Consider the following 9,028-nt stretch of genomic DNA (forward strand, 5'->3'; position numbering starts at 1 on the left):
AGATGGTTGGATAGCTCTTAAAATTATCTTTTTGATGATATATTATAATATTAATTCCGAGATATAACGAAAAAGATATGAAAAAATACAAAACTCTATCCAAAACTGACACCCTTCAACTATTTCAGCCATTTATTTTAATCTACAAAAGATTTTAAACTGATTATAATTGGGTTGGAAAGTAGACTTCAAGATCTTTCCAACGACATATTATATGACTTATTTCGAATTTTGGATCAAAAGATGTGATAAAAACAAAATCCCTAAAAAAATGTCTTATCGCGCCGTGACAAGCTCTGTTGCGTCGAGACAGATCAGTTTTACTCCAATTCGAAATCAAACTCTTTTCTGATCATTTTCGGTCGTTTTTCTCTATAAATAGTGTTGTTATTCCCCGTTTTCAAATCACCAACAATCATCAACAATCATCTATTCTATTTTCTTTCTCTCTCTTTAAGCTAGAAGCTTGTTTTTTTCTCTCTTTTTCTAAGCCTCTGCGTTTTCAAAAACACCATTCCTCATTCACGAAACTTAGACACACCTAGCCAAGCTCAAAGTTGCCTTCGCCCTAGACGTGAAAGGTTGATAATTTATGAGGGTTTGATCCCAAATCTCTATTTCAATTATTTAAATTAATTGTTTGATTTAAAAATTTTATTGAAGTTACTAAAGTGTGTATTGTTTTGATAGAAAGAGATACAAGGCAACAAATTGAGTAATTTCATTGCTATATATCTTTAGAAAGCATGCTTAGATTATTTTATTAATTCCTAGTATCATGTTAGGATGTCTTTATTGCTTTCTATTATCATGTTTAGGTTGCTTCCTATTTCTTTTATCATGTATGTCTCTAGTAACTTGTTAGGGATGAAGCTTTGATCTTTATTGTTTAGTGACATGCTATGATTTTGTTATTAATCTTGTTAGTATCATGCCTAGGAATCTTGCTAATATTATTATGCTTTGATGAGATTATGATTATTATGATAATTTGTTGTGTTAATAATTTTATGTTGCTTGATATTATTGTTATTGCTTTATCACGCCCTCTCTTGTAGGTTTAAAAGGAATTTGTAATTAAAATCACGCTTAATAAGATAATTAATAATTTGATTTAGGCTAATATGATTTTAATTCAAGTGATTGCCAATAATCGATTTGTTTGTGCATTAATATTCAACCAACATAGATTAAACAGGTTTAGGATTAATATATTGATTGTATGTTGATTTGAAAACGCACATGAATATGAGAAGAACAAAGTAGAGGCCTATTTTAGGACAGGTTCAATCTCTTTTAGGTTGGATTTGTACCTTCATCTCCGAATATCCAGTCATGGTTCATGACCACTATGGAGTTAGCGATCTCATGGATCGTGAAGGGGTGTAACCTTCACCCTGTGAACGGTTTACAAGTTCCTAAAACTTGTTGGCTTCCTTCCCTTTGGACGCCACCATGCTTAAGTGTATGATCATAGTGGGGCTCAAGTGTGGGATGCTTGAAATATTCCCTATAGTTTTTTGGCGACTCCACTGGGGAAGATTTCTATTTTAATTCCTAAAATTTATTTTGGCAATAATTTAGAATGAGTGGATGAGACTCAAAAAGTTCTTAGTATTCATGTGTGTAATTTTATGACATTAATGGCATATGCATAAAAAGGTCCGCATTGGAAAGACCACCCGTAATGCGTCAAAAATATAGGCTTTTTACACAAAGGAAATTTGGGAAATATCTTTCACAACTAGAATCGAAAAAACGCTGTGAAAATCGGAAAATTCTAGGAACACAAAAGCTGCTGAGGCATGTAGGAACTGTCGCTGAAAAAACAGAGCCCATCGCAGTGTGATGGCTCTGTCGCGACGCAATAGAGATATCGCGGCGCGACAAAGCCATCTTCTCGCAATGATCCCCATTTTCTCGCGCCACGTTCTTCCAATACCGAGCCAGAAATCTGCCTTCTTGCTTTGACCGGTTCTAGTATTGTTTGGCCGATTCTACTTTCTGATTGAGTTTTTCCCACTATTCTGAAACCCGTATGTGTTATACATATGGCCATAATCCTCTGAGAATTCACGCTCCATCTACCCAATCAAACGCTCATTGCAACGAAGGGTACATCTAAGTTTGTGATTCACCAAACCATGGAAGCAAGTTTAACTTCCGGGGTCCCATCCATATGCGCAAACCCTTCTAAAGGTAAGGTTCCGCGCGACCATATACCCTCTTTGACCACCCTAATCCTTGAAATTTAGAGAACTAGAGCTATGGTTAGGTTGCAAACTCATTGCATCATATTGTGACTACTTGACTACTTGTGCATTATCTACTTGTGAATAGCTTATATGTGATTAAACTTACCGTTGGTTTAACTTGTGTTTAATAATAAGTATAAATAAACTAACTGATGACTAAAGGAATTTGCTTAATTAATTGATTAATTAATTTGAACTTATAAATATGTCTAAAATCGAGTCATATTTCCTTTTAGTCAACCCGGATTTTTATTCCTGTATACAGCATAAGCGTCAACTTATTTTGGTCATAATCGGAGTTCTAGAAAGAAATGCGTGTCGTGGAACCTATAGATTTGTAGCCCCAGATTTGATCTTTCATTTGACGTTGGTTTTGTCTAATTCGAAGTCACGGATCAAAAGTTATGATCAAAATACCACAGCCTGTCCAACTTAGTGTATATACATGAGGTCTTAACTTAGTCTTTGTTCGAGTCTAATCATATGTCTAGTCACATGGTCATGATACGAGTATTGAATACATCACTTACACTCATAAGTCTTCATGCACTACGTACATACTTTTTCACACGATGACCATGTCTTAGGTCCATGCATGAGTCGTCCTTTCCGTCATTTGAGTTGGGGGTCCACTCTATCCCTAAATTCTTCCACACCTCTCCATCTACATCATCTTTCCACTCTCCACATGCTTTCCCCATACATACCATTCCCCTCATTCTTCTATGATCTTTTCTCATCTATGCATGTTGAATCAATTTTGAGTCAAATAATTAACAATAAGTATCCATGACTTCCTTTTCCACTGCACTTGGTAAAGGAGAGAAGGGCGCTTAATCAAGGATAACACCTTCATTCAAGTTCTACTCTTCGATAAACCCATCAGACACAGGAAAAAGTTCATACTAATGGCTTCTCAACAAGAAGTTTATTAGTTGAGGCAAAACATGAACAATCTGACTGAGATCTTGAAGACTCTTGTTTTTCAAGTCAATGATCCTAGTAAGCAACAACAGCTTGAGCGCATGGAAGAAAGCCTTAGGAAAGTTTCCAAAGACTATAAGTTTCAGGGAATTAGCTCACAAGGGGTCTTAGTGGACAAAGAACTTCTTCCGCAGAAGTTCAATGCCAATGACATCCCTAAGTTCAAACAAACCGATAACCCTTATTTTCATTTAAGAGCTTTCGAGACTATAATGTATATTAAGGAAATTGATAAGAAAGTCTTCCCTTCATTATTCTCACTATCTCTTGAAACCATTTGTCAACAATGGTTTTTCTCCCTAGACGATGGGAAGATTTCTTCTTGGAAAACTATTACAAACACTTTCATTGATAGGTACAAGTGCAACATCCAAGTCGAAACCAACCATAGACAACTTGTAACACCCCCAAAATTTGAGTCTTTTTAAACAATAAGAGTAACCTTTAACTTTCAAAACTCAACCTCGAACCCTGGGAGTGTTACTGCTACACTTATTTTCCGTAGAAAATAAATGTAAAGCAAAATGAAATATTATTTAATAAACTAAGTGGTCTAAGTGGTGGCGAAATAAAATAGTCATTACATCAAAACTGCAAGTTATTTTCAAAACAATAGATAAAAGGAAATAAATAAATTCGAAAATAAACTAAATTGTTTTAGCTACGTGATTATTCTAACGTCTCCTCACACGTAACCGAGTACCCTTTTACCAACCTGCAAAATAAATCAGAAACAAGAAAAGAAAGAAAACTCCCAAAATTAGATAAACTGAGTAATTCCAACTTGTAGACAATTTAATATGTCTCCCCAAAACCAAACCCAGTGATGAATACTTTCGCGTCATTTGATTATCGAACGAAGTGAAAGTGTGGAAAGTCTAATGATGAGGATGTTTTATTAAAAATATTTCTCTTTCTGTTTTCAAAAAAATATTTCTTCTCTTACTCTTGTTTATGAAAAGTAGTCAGTCCAATAATAGTGTAGTTGGATTGGGCTCGAGAAGAGCTTTCCAATGATATATTAAAAGCCCAATTCTGATGAATAATGAGGAGGTTATGGATTAAATTAAATTGGGTTCGAAATGATTTTTAAATGTGGCCCAATGATCTAGAGGAGGGCCTATTAATTATTATTCCTAAAGTTGTTAGGATTGATTTTGATCTTCTAGAAGGTTCCTTTTAATTCTAATAGAATTAGGACTATTAATTATATTTTAAAGATGTTTTATTTAGAATAAAATATGTTAAATCTGATTTTGAAAACTGCTCGGACGTATAATTACCTGCAACCGGTGTTAAAGGTAATTACGCGTGGAAAAGCGCGTTAACTTTTGGACCAGCGCGAGACGACAGAGTCGTCGCCAGGCGCTGACCTTCGTCGCCTGGCGCTCGTCGCCTGGCGACGAGCTTGTCGTCTGGCGCTGATTCCTGTCGTTTGCGACAGGAGGTATTTTATTCCGAATATGATTTTCTTTGATCCCGTGCTATTTTTTCTATAAATAGGGGTCGTATCTCTCTGTTTTCAATCGTCAACAATCATCAACAATCATCAACAATCATCTAATTCTATTCTTTCTCTCTCTAAAAGCTAGAAGCTTCTTCTTTCTTTTTCTAAACCTTCCCTTTTACAAAATTCCTCATACGTTAGATCTAGACACACCTAGCCAAGTTCGAAGTTGCCTTCGCCCTAGACGTGAAAGGTTATAATTTCTGAGGGTTTGGTCCTAAATCCCTATTTCAATTATTTAATTTAATTGCTTGTTTTATTATTTTCCTTGAAGTTACTAACGTGTGTATTTTGTTATTAGAAAGAGATACGAGGCATCCAAGTAAGTACTTTAATTTCTTTATTGATCTTTTGATATAGAAATCATGCTTAGATTATTTTGTTAATTCCTAGTATCATGTTAGGATGTTATATTGCTTCCTAGTATCATGTTTAGGATTAACTAATATTTCTGATATTATTATGATGTTTCCTATTTCTTTCTTAATATTATGTTAGTATCATGCTAGGAATAAAAGCTTTGATGCTTAGTGACATGCTAGAGTTTGTTATTAATATTGTTAGTATCATGCCTAGGATCTTGCTATTATTATTATGCTTTATTATTGAGATTGAGATTATGATGATTGTTATTATGTTGCTTGATGTTTATTATTGTTATTGCTTGATCACACCTCTCTTGCATGTTTAAAGGGAATTTGTACTTGTAATCGCGCTTAATAAGATAATTAATAATCTTGTTTTGGCTAATATGATTATAATTCAAGTGATCGCCAATAATAGAGTTATTTGTGCATTAAATTCAACCAACATAGATAAACAGGTTTAGGGTTAATATATTGATTGCATGTTAGTTAGAAAGCGCACATGAATACGAGAAGAATAAAATAGAGGCCTTTTTAGGGCAGGTTCAATGTCTTTTAGGTTGGATTTGTACCTTCATCCCCGAACTTCCATTCATGGTTCCAGACCTATTGGAGTTAACGATCTCCTAGATCATTAAGGGGTGTAACCTTCACCCTATGAACGGTTTACAAGTTCCTAAAACTTGTTGGAGACTCTTTTGCTCTAGCTTCCTTCCCTTTGGACGCCACCATACTTAAGTGTATGATCACAGTGGGGCTCAAATATGGGATGCTTGAAATATTCCCTACAAAACTCCATCCCGTAAAACAAATAATTTTAGTTCGAAAACATTTTATACATAATATAGTATCATAGATATTATAATACTCAACCAAATTCAAATTGTCACATAACATATTATAACTTTAGTTAAGAAAGGGAAAGAGAATGCCAGTAAGGCGGGACTAGTCCCTGTCACCACCTACTTTACAGAGGTTCATGCATAACCCCAAATGGCCATAACATAAAACAGAATGTCTCTAGTGTGCACACCCCTCACTAATACCCAGTGATTGGGAGGAAGACTAACAGTAATGTACAATAATTTAAACCAACTAGTAGCAACCATAACTACTAGTGGGAAACCTGTTCTTCACCCTTTCGGGTTTCATTTCCCTTCTTAGATTAAATTTCACTGTACATTTTATTAGATTAAATCATCCGATTACACCGTACACAAGTATTGCACAAATCAATTTAATCCCAAGTAACAATACTTTAATTTCAGTATTATTATACCATAGTCAACCTACATGACATAGAGACCATCAATCACATATAATCAATCATCCAATTCCCAAGATTTATTTATTTTAAAAACTCATACGATATCAAATAATCAAATTTTCCGAAAATACATACACTAGTACACAAAATAGAAAACTAGTATATAATATGATTCCATAATATCATACGATAGCACACTTATCACATATAATTACATAAGCAAGTAGTTGGCACACAATATTTCATAACAATTTCCTAACGGGATTCTAAAGATGATGGACATTGAAAATTACCTTGATTATGCGTAAAAACTCAAGGTAATTAACCTCCGGAACGTTCACCTAGTAGCCTCCGTCTACAATAATAGGTAATAATACTAAGTCAGTATGACTAATTTAGATTATACGAAGTTAGTAGTGGTAGTACACTAGTACGTGGGTAATTAAGCAACTTCTTGTAATCTGTAGTATTGATAATTCTCCATCGAGAAATAAGAAGAATTTTATTTATAAGCCAACTATGATCATAAATTTAGAAGTGTAGAGTACTGAATAAATAAGTGTTCCACAACAAACTTTTCCATTCTTAGCCTGCAAATCCCACGCACAAAACTCCAAAAACACTTCAAAGGTTTCTACTTTGGCAGAAAAAAAAAACAACCCATTTTCTTACAAAAAACACCTCCAGTTCGTAAATTTTAAGATGTTCAACGAGGAGCAAGAAGATTAATGAAATTTAGTAGGTAGAACAAGAAATCAAGAAAAGGTTCAATCAGGATTTCAAATGTGCCAAGCTCAATCCAATATAAGAGAATCACAGTAAGAAAACTCATGGCTTACCAATGAAAGATTGGCTGGGGATGACGACTTGAGCAAAATTGAAGGGGATAGGTCAGCTTTCGGATTTAGATGTATATATATATATATTAGAAAGCTTAGGTTGAATTTCTCTAGAATATTCAGAAGATAAGACTCAATTCAAATTGAGTTTGTTGCAAATTCCTATTGAAAAGATAAGCTTCAAATTTATTATTTTATCAGTTTTCAAATCAGTTTCTAACATTATCAAAAATCAGTTTTTTTTTAATTATTTTTTTCTACTATTAAATCCGAAATAGAAAGTAATAAATATATATTTGAAAATAAATTATAAATTTAAAAGTTTATACTAGCAAAATTGATGACTAAATATACTCAAAAATTTGGGGTATTACACAACTTGAGATGTTGAAACAAAAGGAAAACGAAGGGTTTAATTCCTTCTTCAATAAGTGGAGGGAAACTTCTGCTAAGATGGTTGAAGTTCCTACTGAAAGGGAGTCCGTAAAAATGTTCATCAAGAACCTCCAAGAGAAGTATTCAAAGCATTTGAAATACCAACACAACTTGAATACTTTCAAGGCTGTCTACAATATAGGTATTGATATCAAAGATGACCTTGCAAAACAGAAAGCTACTAACAACAGTAACAACAGTGGCTGAAAAGGAAAGAAGAACGATAATCCTTCTTCTTCCGAAAACACCTACTCTAGTAACAATATTAGTACCTTTGATCTTAATGAAGTCTTAGCCATGGGTAATCAAAGACCTTAAAAGCAACCTAAGAGAGAATTCACACCCATTGGAATGACCTATGATGTTGCTTTCGATCGTCTCTATAATCGAGGATTAATCAAACCTATCGGCCTTAATGAAGATCCAACGCCAGAAAAGCGATCTTCAAGATGGAATCCCAACTCTTATTGCAAATACCATCGAGGAAATGGTCATACCATGGATGAATGTTACAGATTCCAAAATCTCATTCAAGATCTCATAGATGCAAACAAGATTCCGTTGCCTTTAGCTGGAAAGAAGACTGAATGATGATAAGCAGAAGACACGAGGCAAATTTTAATGACAAGATTTCATGATTTCTTTTCTTATTTTTTGATTCCCCTTCCCCATTAAGTCTAGCATAGGAACCCTTTGTCTGTCTTAGATTTATTCCATAGGTTTTTCTTTTTCCCTTTAATAAAATGAGCATTTATTTCTTTACATATGATCATTGCATTGCATTAAAAAAAAAAAATTCATGCCAAACTAAGCACAAGGTATACTAATGATTTGAGGCACCTCTTGTAGCCACATCGTATCACCTTTACTCTTTTAAAATATGCAATCCTTTCTTAGAAAACCACATTGAGCTTCGTCTAACGATTGGGGCTTTTCTGTTTTCTACCCACATGTACCTAACCTTGGGATGCGATGGTGTGCAATTTATGCAAGATTCAAAGAACAAAAACTTGAGTGATTTTTACAACAATTTTAAAAAATTCAATAACAATATAAAATTATGCAGAAGGGCAAGTGTTCAATGTTATCGATATGAACATATCTTTGATATGAACACGTCTCAAAATGCGTCTCTCATCGAGTGCTCGGTATCGTACCTGAGAAACATGAATGCCAAGTGAGTGATAGACCGCATGATTGGGATTTCCAATGCTTAAAAAAAGGATTTGAATTTGAAAAAATTAAAGAAAAAGAAAAAGAGAGAGCAAAATATAAACAAAAGAGTTCAAAGGTGAGAAACCTCAAGCATAAAAATACCAAGATTCAAAAGCAAGGTCGCACACCTTGGGGGCTTATCTAGGGTCTTGAGCCTTTAT

The sequence above is a fragment of the Chenopodium album genome, chromosome 11 (genome assembly GCF_948465745.1).
Source record: "Chenopodium album chromosome 11, dcCheAlbu1.1, whole genome shotgun sequence".
Classification (NCBI taxonomy): Eukaryota; Viridiplantae; Streptophyta; class Magnoliopsida; order Caryophyllales; family Amaranthaceae; genus Chenopodium; species Chenopodium album.